The 16,100-nt window shown below is 43.6% G+C and overlaps 1 protein-coding gene across 5 annotated transcripts in view; it reads right to left on the reverse strand.

Moving 5' to 3' along the window:
* MYO1B (myosin IB) overlaps positions 1-16,100 on the reverse strand; it is a 179,622-nt gene that overhangs the window by 109,920 nt on the left and 53,602 nt on the right. The gene's annotated exons all lie outside the window — the stretch shown is intronic.

A 16,100-nucleotide genomic window follows, 5' to 3' on the forward strand; every position in this document is an offset into this window, starting at 1 on the left:
GATGTGTTAGGGTCCTGAAGAGACCTTTTAGGAAGAAGCTTCAAAATGCAGATGTACCCCTCCTACACCTTGAAAGATGAGAAGCACGTGAAGATGTGGGGAAGTGTGCAGCGAGGGTAACAAAATGCAAGGCCAGGGTGAATGGAGAGAAGGAGAAATGAAAAAAAGTGGAGCAGGCAAGAAGGGGCCAAGTGAAAGAGAGCTCACAACCGACTGGTCACCAGCTACAACGCAACTCCAATTCCACTTCTCCATTTCCACAGCCAAAATGTTCACACAGGACTGATTTTAACTGAAAAAGTCCTATTCGAGATCCATGCCAGACATACGCAAACCCCAAAGAAAAGTTAAGTCCCTACATAAAAAAATGACAGGGATTTTCAAGTTTTCAGATTCCTTTATGCCCCCTTAACTGTGCCTACAAGGCAAAGAATGACATCCACAATCACAGACACAATACCACGATAGTGAAAATTATGTCACATTATGAAAAGGAAGCAAATATGCAAAGCATTACGTAGCATTTTCTATTTGTTTTAGGAACAATGCCCAACAAACACCGGTACACATCTCCATACTTCCTCCTTCCTTATAGCCCCCTTCCAGGTAATGAGTAATCAGCTGGCAATGACGCACCCACATCACGTAGTCTTAAATAGCCACACGTGTTCATTGTGCAAGTTAGGTCTTAACTTGATACTTCAGGAATACCTTTTTTTTTTAAGATTTTATTTATTTATTTGACAGAGAGACAGCGAGAGAGGGAACACAGCAGGGGGAGTGGGAGAGGGAGAAGCAGGCTTCCCGCCAAGCAGGAAGCCCAATGCGGGCTTGATCCCAGGGTTCTGGGATCATGACCTGAGCCGAAGGCAGACGCTTAGCAACTGAGCCACCCACCAGGCGCCCCAGGAACATCTTTAATACATTTCTGTGACCTCTGAGGGGGTTCTGCCATTTTCAACATCCTTCCTGGTTTTTATCCGTAATAATGGCCAAGGTAATTATAAACATAGGCAGAAGTGGCAGCAACACCCTAGGATGGAACGCGAGGGAGGGTACATGAGTATGAGAATGTCTTTTGAAAGCAATCAAAGCAGTAGTTTAAAAAACGAGCAATACCTAAAGAAACATCCAAGAGCCCTTAGAGATGTGTACTTCATGAAAATAGAATATGAAAGAGGGAATGGACCCCTCTGATGGCGATCTAAGGTCTTAAGTAGGCAACCTAAAGTATATGCCGGCATGCATTTCCCAAAGGAAACCAGCCAAATCCTCCCTCCCTCCAGGTGCTTTCTCATTTTTTGCTGTTGAGGTGGACTGAAGGAAAAAGATTAGTAGAAAACGTATACATTCTAATTTATTCCTCTATCGCTAATTTTTTTTAAATTAGGCTAAGCCATCTATAAGGCTTAGGATGTTCTTAATGTAACTGAGGGTATAATTTTCAGACCTCAAGCTGAACACCCATGCATCCAGACACAGAACACTATCTTAAGGGAAGGGCTTCATATCCAAAGGAGTGTGCATCCTTTGCAGAAGTCAATAATGGCCCCAAATCAGTATATTGATTTTGATCGTATTACATGTTCCTCATCCTGAATAACCTGATTCATCACCAATAGCAACTAGAGGTTCTGTCATAAAACATAATGAATTAACATCTGTTTTCACTTATAAGTCATTTCAACATTCAGTCATTCACCACTCATTCATTAAAACATTGCATTTATACACATACATATTTAGGCATATTTAACAAGTCTGAAAATTTTTTCCAGTTGGTGACTGAAAATGCAAGATGACAATTTTTCCACACAAAAAAGCTTGTGGGTGCCTGGGTGGCTCAGATGGTTAAGCGTCTGCCTTCGGCTCAGGTCAGGATCCCAGGGTCCTGGGATCGAGTCCCACATCGGGCTCCCAGCTCAGCGGGGAGCCTGCTTCTCCCTCTCCCTTTGCCTGCCGCTCCCCCTGCTGTGCTCTCTCTCTCTCTGTGTCAAATAAATAAATAAAATGTTTAAAAAAAAAAAAAAAAGCTTGAAATTTTAAGGGCCACCCTCACCTCAAACTCTCCTCCTATTACTTTGGAGTAACCTCCATAATCCTTCAATCCTCCCAAGAATTCAAGTAGACTGGTATCGGAATGTTTTATTTAGAAAATGAAAAAAAGTTCTACATGTAGCTATCACCTCAACTCAAATGCCTTTTCCCCCTTCCTCAGATTCCTGGTTCCCTGTGCCAAACTGGCCTCTGGCTTTATCTTCTCCATAGCTAGTTACTACACCCTAACAGCTACCTATTTCTACAAGTCCTTCCAAAAGACTCAACACAGGTGGAGCCTTCAGAATCCCTGAACACCACCAATTTTTCTGTACTTCCACTTACTCTCTCTCATTGCAAGTATGCTATTATATTAAAATGACCCATTTATCTAGCCATTCCCTCCTCCCTCCAACTAGCCTGGAAAATTCTTGAAGACAAAGGCCATGCGGTGTCTTTTACGCACAGCTTCTGCGCACAAGTAGTAGGCCCCCAAATTCATTCATCCATCCACTCACCCAACAAATATTTATGGAGTGGCTGCTCTTTGCCAGGCATTATTCCAACTGCTGTGGATACATGGATATGCAAAATAAACAAAGCCCCTGCTCTCATGGAGATGGCATTCCAGGACAGGAGACAAATAATAAAGACATCAATGAATGAACACCTAGAGAAATGTCAGATAACGATTAACAAGGAAGAGTAAAATAGTCTAAAGGGGATGATGCGTGATTGGGGCAGGGTCTGCTATTTTAGGCAGTGTCAACAATTAAGACATTTCCCGGGGTGCCTGGGTGGCTCAGTCCGTTAAACATCAGCCTTTGGCTCAGGTCATAATCCCAGGGTCCTGGGATCGAGCCCCACGTCGGGCTCCCTGCTCAGCAGAGAGCCTGCTTCCTCTCTGCCTTCGCCCCTCCCCCTGCTTGTGCACACTCTCGCTCGCTCTCTCTCTCTCTCTCTCTCTCTCAAATAAATAAATAAAATCTTTTTTTTTTTTTTTTAAAGACACTCCTAACTGGATTGGGAGAACAAATCAGCCCCTAGATGCGAGAGGAGTAATGCAGCATCTGGCATGCTAGGGGAGCAGCCGGGGGACCAGTGTGAGAGCAGCAAGAAGGTGGGAGGTCATATATGCAGTCAGCTGGTCAGTGCCTACATCAAGAGGAGCCCTGCAGGACACATGTGAGCCACTACAGGTTTCTGAGCAGCAAAGAAAAACAGTATGATGCGCATCCTCAAGAAAAATCACTTTAGCCAGTAGCTGTAACATTCGTGGAGGAAAGATGGCTGGGGGTGAGCTGTGGGAGGAGGAGACAACAGTAGAAGTGAGGTAAGGGGAACTGTTAGGAGGCTCCTCCAATAAACTAAGCAACACAGGATGGTGGCAATGGAGGTGGCAAGACTGGGTTTATCAAGGGAAAGTCAACATGACCTGATGATCGGTTGAATGTGGGGTGGAAGAGAAAAGAAAGGGTGTGACATGAGCAGCCAAAGATGGTGCTGCCACAGGCTGGGATGGGAACGAGGAGAGGGAGCAGGGCAGTCTGAAGTCTGGTTTGACACATACAACTGAACTTCCAGATGCCCCTTGGACAGCCAAGGAGATACGGAAGAGGTGAATGTAGCTAACAGCTGGGAGCCCAGGGAAGAAGTCCTGCTAGAGACCTAATTCTGGATGCAGCAGCACCTTGAGGGTATTTAAAGCCTACGTGGGCTCCTGGAACTAATGCCCACAAAGGCAAAAGTAAAGGCCCCGAACCAGGCCCTCGGATGCACCAACATTCAGAGGTAGGAGAAGAGGCGCATCCAGCGGAGGCCAGAGATGGAGCAGCCTGTGGGCTGGGAGAAAACAGGAAGGTGTGGAGGCCAGAAGGTCAAATTCTAAGAAAGGGTTTCACGAAGGAACTGGTGATACTGTCAAATATTACTGATAATTAAAGGAGGAGAAGGGCTCAAAACCGACAGTTGCGTGTGACAACATGGAGGTCACAGGTGATCTTGTCATTGAGTGAGGAGATAAAAGTCCAACACAAGAAGGGTAGGCAACTTTTTCAGAGTTTTGTAATTGAGGGAAACAAATGGTGTGATAGCTAGGAGACATGGAATCACAGGGAATAACAATAATACAGCACGAACGTGGGGGGGAATGGATGCGGGAGAAGGAAGAGTTGAGAATACAGTGGAGAAGGGGGATAATGGCAGAGTGAGCGCCTTCAGGACTACAGGAAGGGCTGGATGGGACCCGGGCCCATGTGGAGGGGGTGCCTACAAGGGGAGCTGACAGTCGGGTCTGGATGACACTCAGTGTTTATTGAAGTGAACTGGTGAACTACCCTTAAGACAGTTCTGGGAAAAAGGAGGCCCACTAATTCCGGTTTCCAGGGCACCATACAGAAACTCCAGCATTAACTTGGTTTCAGGAAGCTAACACTCAAGAATGAAGTAGGCACATGTCCACATCTGTGGTATAAGAAATGTAGTGGGTCTTTGTGTCTGATTCCTAACACAGAGCTCCTGAAACCCTTGGAATTTCCTGAGTAATAGGAATGTTTTGTTTTGTTTTGTTTTTTGTTATCCATAACAAGTGCCTTTCACACACACCTGAGTTTTTGTTAATAAGGTGACTCAGGGTGGGACCCCTGCATAGCTTCAGGATGAGGGCTGGTCACCAGAAAGACCAAAGGCATGATTAAAGGGTGGGAACTTTCAGTCCCATCTCCCCACCTCCAAGAAGGGAAGGAGGAGCTTCAGAGTGGATTATAAAAACTTTTGAACAAGGAATTTGGGGAGCTGATGGCAAAAGCAGCAGTGGGCTGGTGAGCTGGCATGCCCAGAGAGAGCATGGAAAATGTGCACCCCCCCGCCCCGACTTGGCCCTATGCATTGCTTCCATTTGGTTGTTCCTGAGTTGTAGCCTTTATAATAAGTCAACAGATGGAAATAAAGTGTTTTCTGAGTTCTAGGAGTCATGCTAGCACATTACTGAACCTGAGCAAGATCGTGGAAACACCCAAATTTGTAATCAGCTGGGTAGAAGTGTGGGAAACCTGGGTACTCTGCTCCCAGCAGGCATCCAAAGCAGGGCTGTCTTGTGGGACCAAGCCCTTGACCTGGGAAATCTACACTAACTCTGGGTAGTGTCAGAATTGAAGAGAATCGTTAGACACCCAGTTGGTGTCAGGGAATTAGCTGGTGTTAGAAAAAAACAAACATTTGGTGTCAGAAGACATACAATATCTGCTCCTGGGCCATGGAGGTTGAAAACAAACGAGATCAGGGACATGGAAAATGATGGCAGGAGTGCATGTCTCAATGTTGACATTTTAAGCAATCAGGTTTGAGGAATAAAAAAACAAGACTACAAAAGAAAAAAAAAAAACCTGTACTCTCTTAGTAATATACACATGTAGGGGTGCCTGGGAGGATCAGTGGGTTGAGCATCTGACTCTTGATTTCAGCTCAGGTCATGATCTCAGGGTCATGGGATGGAACCCTGCACGGGTCTCTGCGCTCAGTGGGGAGTCTGCTTGAGATTCTCTCTCTCCCTCTGCCCCTCCCCTGCCCCCGTGCATGCACGCGCGTGCTCTCTCTCTCTCTAATAAATAAATAAATCTTAAAAATAAATAGGTAAATAAATAAATAAATGTATACACATCTACCCAAGGACCCTGAATGCAGAAAACATGGGGGTGGGGAGTTAGCACACAGCAAAGCTGGTCTGTCTGCTTCCCAAATCTTAATCACCTGATGAGGAAGTTCAGATCACAAAGCAACACAGAGCCAGCAAGTTAAGAGGCCTGGACAACTGGACACGAACAAATAATTACCTTAAAAATAAAACAGCTACCTGGTGAGTGCATACATCAATGAGGAATTCAAATTTTACCTAAAACCTTTCAGAAGCACTATTATAAAAACAGTAAATACTACGTGACTGAGCATGAGCAGGAAGAATCCAATATGGGGAATGTGCGGCTCGATACACATCCTCTTCCCGAAGTCCACACAGGCCACTCTGCCCCCACACTGGGAATTAGGGGACACGAGAGTGGCAGAGAGGAAGCCCAGCCACTCCCCGGAGCATCTGTCACAATCTACAACATCCTTTATTTTATTTACTTCTCTTGCTTACTGTCTCTCTCCCTTCTAGAACAGAAGCCCAAAAGGACTGAGATTTTGCACAGCACCTGAAGAACTAGTACTTGGCACACGGCAGGCGCTCAAGTAGCAAATACTGAATGACGGAATCAACACTGCTTCCTTGAACGGGAAAATTATTTCCTGGGCCTAGAATCCTATTCCTTATCTATATGGCAAATTCATCACACAAGACTCCCACTGCCCCGTCTTCTAGCTCCTCAGGCAGGACCGCACACCTTTTCCCGACATGCCCAAGCATCTTACCCACTGGGGGCCCAAACTCAGACACCTCTGGGAATGCAAGGGGCACTATCAATAATTATGGGGATTCAACAGGAATGCCAGGTTGTCTGGGGCAAATTATAACATGTGCTCTTTCTATATCTCCCATATTTTTTTTTAAGAAGTTATTTATTTATTTTTTTAAGAGAGAGCAGGGGAGAGGGAAAGGATTTTTTTTTAAGATTTTTTTTTAATTTTTTTATTGTTATGTTAATCACCATATATTACATCATTAGTTTTTGGTACAGTGTTCCATGATTCATTGTTTGTTCATAACACCCAGTGCTCCATGCAGAACGTGCCCTCCTCAATACCCATCACCAGGCTAACCCATCCCCCTACCCTCCTCCCCTCTAGAACCCTCAGTTTGTTTTTCAGAGTCCATCATCTCTCATGGTTCGTCTCCCCCTCTGACATACTCCCCTTTTCTTCCTCTCCTGTTATCTTCTTCTTTTTCTTTTTTCTTAAAATATGTTGCGTTATTTGTTTCAGAAGTACAGATCTGTGATTCAACAGTCTTGCACAATTCACAGCGCTCACCGTAGCACATACCCTCCCCAATGTCTATCACCCAGCCACCCCATCCCTCCCACCCCCAACCACTCCAGTAACACTCAGTTTGTTTCCTGAGATTAAGAATTCCTCATATCAGTGAGGTCATGTGATACATGTCTTTCTCTGATTGACTTATTTCACTCAGCATAACACCCTCCAGTTCCATCCACGTCGTTGCAAATGGCAAGATCTCATTCCTTTTGATGGCTGCATAATATTCCATTGTGTATATATACCACATCTTCTTTATCCATTCATCTGTCGATGGGCATCTTGGCTCTTTCCACAGTTTGGCTATTGTGGACACTGCTGCTATAAACACTGGGGTACACGTACCCCTTTGGGTCCCTACATTTGTATCTTTGGGGTAAATACCCAGTAGTGCAATTGCTGGATCGAACGGTAGCTCTAATTTCAACTGTTTGAGGAACCTCCATACTGTTTTCCAGAGGGGTTGCACCAGCTTGCATTCCCACCAACAGTGTAGAAGGGTTCCCCTTTCTCCACATCCCCGCCAACATCTGTTGTTCCCTGTTTATTTGAGAGAGGGGCGCCTGGGTGGCTCTGCCTTTGGCTCAGGTCATGATCCCAGGGTCCTGGGATCAAGCCCTGCATCAGGCTCCCCGCTCGGCAGGAAGCCTGCTTCTCCCTCCATCACTCTCCCTGCTTGTACTCCTGCTCTTGCTATTTCTCTCTCTGTCAAATAAATAAATAAAATCTTTAAAAAAAAAAAAAAGATTTATTTGAGAGAGAGGGTGAGTGTGAGAGAGAGCACAAGCTTGGGGGAGAGGCAGAGGGAGAGGGAAAAGCAGACTCCCCGCTGAGCAGGGAGCCCAACACAGGACTCAATCCCAGGACCCTGAGATCAATGACCTGAATCAAAATCAAGAGTCAGGTGCTCAACCAACTGAGCCACCCAGGTGCCACACTGTACCTCCCACCTTTTTCATGGTAGTTCTCTCCCTTCTGTAGTTATTTATTGGTCTCTCTCCCATAGCAGGCTATGAATCCTTAAGGACAAATTTGCATTGTATCCACAGCACCTCACACGTATTGTGGATGCTTAATAAAGCTGATTGAATGAATGAACAATCACTTCCACGTAGGGATCTGGGATCCCGGAGACAGGCTGGAGCTGGGAAGGAAGCACATCTTGTACAATGCAGGCAGCATCAAGTCCCCTCCTGAGCCTGGGACACCAGGGCCTATTCCCCTTTATATGGATTTCTGTCCTAGGACAGTCCCAGGACACACTCTTGCTTCTCCAGTCTCCTGAGTCTGAGACCCTACATGATTTACCGAACTGTTTCCATTATCTCTGGCTTTCTCTGGCTTTGTTAACTGCCCCAGACTGGATCAGGACTAGTATTTGCTGATCCCTCTTTAGACAAACTCCCACACAGCTCCCTTTGCCCTAGATACCCTGTCCTACCGTCAAACAAGTCCCAGCAACAGACCTTGGCCATCCTTCTTATTTCAACAACAAAGGGGGTGCCTCTCTGACCCTAAACACTAGATAGGGCTCCCCACATGGGCTCCAACTATAGTTCTCTTGCTGGGGATGAAGTGTTAGGTTAATCATTTTCCGGGCTGAGGCCTCAGTGCCACTCCTTTGGATGAAATGGATCTCTTCTAGAATGTTGTAGACTTTCTCAGGGCCTGTCAAAGATCTGTAACATTCTGGCAGGAATCTATTTAGAGAACCAAAGTTTTCCCTTTAAGATGGTATCACTGAAGTAACTATGTATGCTGGTATGAATGTGCGCTTGGCACTGCAAACAGACTTTTCAAAATAAATTTCCAAGTCTGAGATGTGCATTTTGTGAGACATGAAATAAATTTTCATTAGAGGGGCTCCTGGGTGGCTCAGTTGGTTAAGCAACTGCCTTTGGTTCAGGTCATGATCCCAGGATCCTGGGATCAAGTCCCACATCGGGCTCCCCCGCTCTACAGGGAGCCTGCTTCTCCCTCTCCCTCGCTACCCCCGCCCCCGCTCGCGCGCTCTCTCTCTCTCTCTCTCTGTCAAATAAATAAAATCTTTAAAAAATTTAAAAAAAAAAAAGGTTCGTAATCTGAAAGAGAAATTAGCTGAGGTATCTTTCTGCCAAGAGTATACACCCAGTAAAATGATAAAATGAGAATAAAAGCTTGAGAGTTAAAAGGCAGTAAGTTCGGTGCAAGGAGCTTTGTAAAAGCTGAATATGCGCCAGGCCCACAAATGTTTCTTCTCACAGCGTGGCCTTGGGAAGCCTTCAATTTAATGGCCGTCCTTCACCACCACATCGCTGCTGCCCAACTACAATCAAACTCTACTCCTCCCCCTCTAGCAGTCCCTCTAAATCAACAAGTATTCTAGTCCGTGGTTGTCCAGGACCAAACAAATATCTGCCAAGACTGAAAGCAAACACAGGACTGCCTTCTGCTTATTTTGACTCATGAGAGTCATGCAGAAAGATGAAAGGCAATTTCAACTATTTTCAAGACAGTGTCATTCCAATAGGAAATGTTAGCTTAAGGAGTCTACACCGGAACTCACAACAGAGTGTGGACACTGTCGCGCAAGTCACTGTACGGGTCAGAGGCCTACAAAGACGCAGAACCTTGCAGACCACAACCTATCAGCTCCTGACTCAAACCACACGAGAGGACAGGGATCGATGGCGCTTTCTAAGATAACTATCGACATTCATTTTGTCTTCCACAACAGCTTCCCTCCCTTTGCTCTATCCTTCTCCCTCCTAACTGATGGTTGGAACAATCTTGGTTTCTGTAAACTTAAATTAGGAGAAGAAAGTGTTTCCATCAAGAAGACAGGAATTTTATCTGCTTTGTTCACAACCGCATCCCGGCGCCTAACAGACAGCCTGGAACATGGGTGAACGCTCAATACATATTTGCTCAGTTAATGAGTAACTTTTCTAAAGTAGGAAGTAGAAAGAACGCTAGGTGGGAAAGCACAAAATCTGATTCTGCAAGTGAGTTCTGGAGAGGTACAGAATCAGTTAGAGGCTCAGTTATTCCAAAAACTGAAATGAGAGCAATACGACAAAAGTCTCAGCAACATAACATCACATCAAATAACTTTCTCTCTCTCTTTCTCCTTAAGAAAGCACTTTCACACTCTTACACAAACAACCTCTATGAGAATGCAGGGTCTAACTGTCATAAGAGTTCTCAATTCTGGAATTCACAGAATTCCAACTCTGCTGTAGAGAAAAATACTGATGTTATAAAAGGGAGAACATCCGGATCTTCTGTCCTGGACTTTTATCCTAAGCTCTGGACACCCACAGCACTAGTACATTTTGAGATATAGTTAGAAATATTCTTTATAACATTTATCTGGTTTGCCTTCGAGTAAAAATGATAACGCGAGTAACAAAGACGTAAAACACACAAGCTTTCCAGCAATGTCACGCTACGGACAATGGCATGTGGTCCTACAAAATCAATCTGGCCCAGAATTATGGACCAAAAGTTCCCTAGTGACAGAGGGCTCATGTCTGGAACACCGGCATAAGCACTGTCCAAATCCTCCCATTAATTACTTTCTCATTTTTTAGATGAGAATAGCAAAATTTTTTGAAGACTTAAGCCATTTTCCTCAGTTTTTAATACTTGTTGCAGGGTTGGGTGCCTGGGTGGCTCAGTCGTTAAGTGTCTGCCTTCGGCTCAGGTCACGATCCCAGAGTCCTGGGATCGAGTCCCACATCGGGCTCCCTGCTCCGCGGGAAGCCTGCTTCTCCCTCTCCCACTCCCCCTGCTTGTGTTCCTACTCTCGCTCTGTCTCTCTCTGTCAAATAAATAAATAAAATCTTAAAAAAAAAAATACTTGTTGCAGGGTTTTTCATTTACTAAGAGGGAAAGACTGCTTGCTTCAAATGGTGCTCGTAATGCCTAATGTAATATGGCTACCACATTATATCCTAAGCTAAAGACACATTTCAGCTTCCTCTTGGGCTGTGACCACCCAGAGGGGATGCTGGTAGGGGTTACAGCACACTCTTCCTTCTATGTTGCCATGTTCCCTTGGCTAGACACTTCATCAGACGGTAAAAGTGCTCTAGATCATGAATAAATGGAACCTGAACACTCAGGATTGAAGAGCACCATAAAAATAGTATTAAATATTGGCTTACATTTTTTATAAGAATGAGAAGAAATTCTCATTATACTCCACAAAATTCTGAATAAACACTGCAAATACCCTACTAAGAATGGTTTGATTTCATTAAACTACCAGAGATCAGATAACACGGTAAAATGAAATGAAAATGATTTAAAACCTCTTTTGGTCTATAGTCACTGAGCTCTTAAGAGAAAAGCTATGAAAGAGCCACAGACATATGCAGGGAAAGGATCCTGACCTCTAGAAGCTTCCATCTCATTAGAGGATGACACAGAAACACAAGAAGGGGTTCTGGTAACTCAGAGGGAGAAGTCACTTGTGCATTGAGCTTTCAGACAGCCCCGAGAAGACTGGCCAGGTTTTAACAGTAGAGACGGGGTATGCAGTAGGAGTGGAAAGAAGAAGACGTAAAAAGCTGGGACTCAAAAGGAAGTTCCATGAAGGAGCTTGGTGTGTGGGCCTGGAAAGGTGCGCCGAGGCTGGACTGCACAGAGCTTGAACACCAAGCGACGAAACTTGGGAGTTCACTCAAACAGTAATAGGGAGCCCATGAAAGGTGCGACGAAACTTGGGAGTTCACTCAAACAGTAATAGGGAGCCCATGAAAGGTTTCTGGGAAGGGAAGTAGCATGCTCTGATTTTAGGAAGATCCACAGGATAATAATAAACTGTATCTAGTGCTGCAAGGTCAAAAAGCAATCACCCAACAAAAGGCCAGTGGATTTGGTAAATAATGTATCAGGTGGATTGTCATGGTGCTATTCTAACTGAGTGGAGGGAAACTAAGTAGTTTAATTATTTTCCTCATCTCTTCCCTATCATTCTTTCCTGTCTATGCGGTTGGGTGATCTGAGGTACTTCTCCATGAATACAGTTCTTGAGTTATCTGAAGGTACTAAGTCCTCACTGGGATATGTAAAAAAAAAAAATTCCTAATGTGCAAAGAACCTTAGAATCACACTGGAGAGGCACTCTTTACACAATGAGAAAGGCAAACGGTGTTATCTAAGCTGCCCCATGGAGCCCTCCTTTTTCTGGACATGACCCCCAGTGATACCATGCTCAAGGTGTGGCTCCAAACACAGAGGGGGTAGGAGTTCAGAGAAGGGAGCAGGAGAAGAGGCATGCCAGCAGAAAATACCTTTGAAAGGGAATATAGGTACGAAACCACTGTTTATTTTCATTTTACTCATTTACACACGGCCGCTATCTCAAAGTCACATACCTACATGAAATGTAAATATTTTTCAAAGATCTGAAATTTAAAGAAAGATAATTTCTGGACACCTTCAAAAATACATGAGCTAGAAGAGAAGTACCTGGATATTTTTGAAGACTAACAGTCAATACCAGGTCAAATTAAGTTCCAAATGTCATCTGGGGTAAATTAATTGGCAAAATTTTCAAAGTATACGTGGTCTGAGCAGCTGTTTAAGCTTTTTATTCAAACTGGGATCAAGTTCTTAAAAGAGTTACCGTTAGAATTCATCAAAAGCCTAAGGTCATCTATCTTATTATACTGCAAAATTCCTATTTGCGAATGTCGGACTAGGTTTTAGTAGGAAACCTAGCTAGCACGAACCCCATTTCAGACACTACCAAAAGTTGGACATTCACAAAGAATGATGCAGGGAAAATGCTTTAAAGGAAGTGGAGGGGCACCTAGGTGGTGCAGTCGGTTAAGCATCCGACTCTTGGTTTCGGCTCAGGTGGGGATCTCAGGGTCAATGAGATTGAGCGTCGGGCTCCATGGTCAGCATGGAGTCTGCTTGAGATTCTCTCTCCATCTCCTTCTAACTCTCCCGCTCGAGCTTTCTCTCTCTCTCTCTCAAATAAATAATCTTTAAAAAAATAAAAAAATAAAGGAAGTGGAAAATGTCCCACCATGGAGGAGAAACTGGTAAGAAAGGGCATGTTAGGATGCTCAAAATGTGTTCCCTACTTCTCATTATTACAATAATTACATTTATCACTGTTAATAGCAGCTGCTCTCCTTTACTACAGGGCTGTGGCCCATTCCATACCAAGCACTTGACATATACCAGATAATTATATTATCTAAATATCTACTAGATAGTTACCCCTCACAAAAATCCTAGGAGTTAATAATTACTTTCCCACTGAACAGAGCAAATTGTTTAATTTCTGAGTTGAAGTTTCCTTCAAGTAATTTGCTCAAGATCACGTAGCTTGCGAGTCGAAGAGCTGGGACTCGAGCCCAAGTCCTGTTCAATATATTCCCAGCCCTTAAATTACTTTGAGGCGTGAATATTGTTATGGTGAGCTGGCATGTCAGGTGAGGCTGACATGAATCAAAAAATCCCATAAAGCAATATTAACCCGGAACTGCGACAAGGGCAATGGATCTGACCTTGGCCGGGAGAGGGCGAGGGACTGTTCTTCCCTGCGGAGGTCTAACGCAATCTGAGAACTAGCGGAAGAAGAACAGGAGTTGACTGGGGAAAAGAAGAGAAAAGCATTCCAGGCAGAAGGTACAGAATGTGCAAATATGACCCGGAGGAAAGGAGTGTGGTGAGGACCTAAAGAACAAAGCAAGATGGGAAGGCGGGTGTGACACAAATCTGGCAAATTCAGATTAGATAAACTTGGACTTTGCACCATCACCCCATGCACAGTGTTTCATAGATCATGGTAAAAAGTTTTGTTGCCTAACTCAATCTAATAAACATTTACTGAGTAAAAAAAAAAAATTGCACACTGGTATTTATCTTATAGCTCAACGTGGCTATTTCCCTTGGGAAGTAAGGGGGGTAAAGGAGGGTAATGGTGCCACAGTGACTCTTAGAAATCTTTCGGGGGCGGGGATAAAAATGGATACTACAGAGCATGAACTTCTGTGTTCTAGAATAGACATCTGTTATATATCTAAACATCCCCAAACTGGAGATTAAAGCTGCAAATGGAAGAATGACATGCAGTCTCTGGAGATAAAGTGAGGCACAGCTAAGGTTACGTAACCTTGGAGGGCCTGGGGTGCTGATGGAGGTGCACAGCAAGAGGCCCTACCAAGAAAATGGCAAAGCCCATTTCTAGCTGAGAGGCACTATTTTCACAGCCCAGCTCCCCCATGAGCTGCGTGGCTTTGGGAAAATTTCCGCATTTGTAATAATACCTACACCTCACAGAATTATTCTGAGAATAAAATGAGTTATCATACATGTAAATACTCAATAAATAACAAACCATTATTATATTATGAAGACTACTTGCATAAAGATCATGATTTGCTATAAGCAGTTAAGGAAAGGAAAATATCGGTAAACATACATCTAAGACAACATGCACATACATAAGAATCACCTGGAAAGCTTGTGAAAAATGTAGATTCCTGGCTTGCTAGAGGTAAGGCCTAGGAAACTAGATTATTTCATAAGCTCCTGGGGGATTCTAACACCCCTGATCTAAGCATCCTACTTTGGGAAGCATGGTTTCAAGGCCTAGAATTATTTAAAACAAATAGTCATCAAATAAAGTATTTCTGGTTCCATACATATTGCCAACAGACACATGAAGGAGTGCTCAACATCGCTCGGCATCAGGGAAATCCAAATCAAAACCTCAATGAGATACCACCTCACACAGTCAGAATGGCTAAAATTAACAAGTCAGGAAATGACAGATGTTGGCAAGGATGCAGAGAAAGGGGAACCCTCCTACACTGTTGGTGGGAATGCAATCTGGTGCAGCCCCTCTGGAAAACAGTATGGAGGTTCCTCAAAAAGTTGAAAATAGAGCTACCATACGACCCAGCAATTGCACTACTGGGCATTTACCCCAAAGATACAAATGTAGTGATCCGAAGGGGTAAGTGCACCCCAATGTTTATAGCAGCAATGTCCACAACAGCCAAACTATGGAAAGAGCCACGATGTCCATCGACAGATGAATGGATAAAGAAGATGTGGTGATATATATACAATGGAATATTATGCAGCCATCAAAAGGAATGAAATCTTGCCATTTGCAATGACATGGATGGAACTGGAGGGTATTATGCAGCATTTAAAAAATGAAATCTTGCCATTTGCAACGACGTGGATGGAACTGGAGGGTGTCATGCTGAGTGAAATAAGTCAATCAGAGAAAGACATGTATGATATGACTTCACTGATATAAGGAATTCTTAATCTCAGGAAACAAACTGAAGGTTGCTGGAATGGTGAGGGGTGGGAGGGATGGGGTGGCTGGGTGATGGACACTGGGGAGGGTATGTGCTATGGTGAGCGCTGTGAATTGTGTAAGACTGATGAATCACAGACCTGTACCTCTGACACAAATAATACATTGTATGTTAAAAAAAAGAAGAGAGTAAGAAGGGAAAAATGAAGGGGGGAAATTGGAGGGGGAGATGAACCATGAGAGACTATGGACTCTGAGAAACAAACTGAGGGTTCTAGAGGGGAGGGGGGTGGGGGGATGGGCTAGCCTGGTGATGGGTATTAAAGAGGGCATGTACTGAATGGAGCACTGGGTGTTATATGCAAACAATGAATCATGGAACACTACATCAAAAACTAATGATGTAATGTATGGGGATTAACATAATAAAATTTTAAAAAATGCAAAAAAATAAATAAATTATTTCATTACAGGGACTTAACTACAGGGATAACTTTATAAAACAAATTTCAAGATTTTATTTTTCTCCTGGCAAAACGAAACAAGATGACTTGCAAAATCTACTTGCAAAATCTACTCGTAGACAAAAACAGAATAATCAGAATCCACTTGATTGGCAAAATATACAGTATTTAGCTTTTAACAACCCTTTTCAGGAATTAACTTAAGTTTTTAGTTCCAAACAGTCCAAAAATGTCAGTATGTGCTACACTATCAAGAGAAACATCTAAGACTGGGATATATATATATATATATATATATATATATATATATATATATATTCTTTAATTATTAGATTTTATTTTCTATCAAA

This window comes from Callorhinus ursinus, unplaced genomic scaffold (assembly GCF_003265705.2).
Source record: "Callorhinus ursinus isolate GAN/ISIS: 27379988/994484 unplaced genomic scaffold, GSC_fseal_2.0 scaffold2, whole genome shotgun sequence".
Taxonomy (NCBI): Eukaryota; Metazoa; Chordata; class Mammalia; order Carnivora; family Otariidae; genus Callorhinus; species Callorhinus ursinus.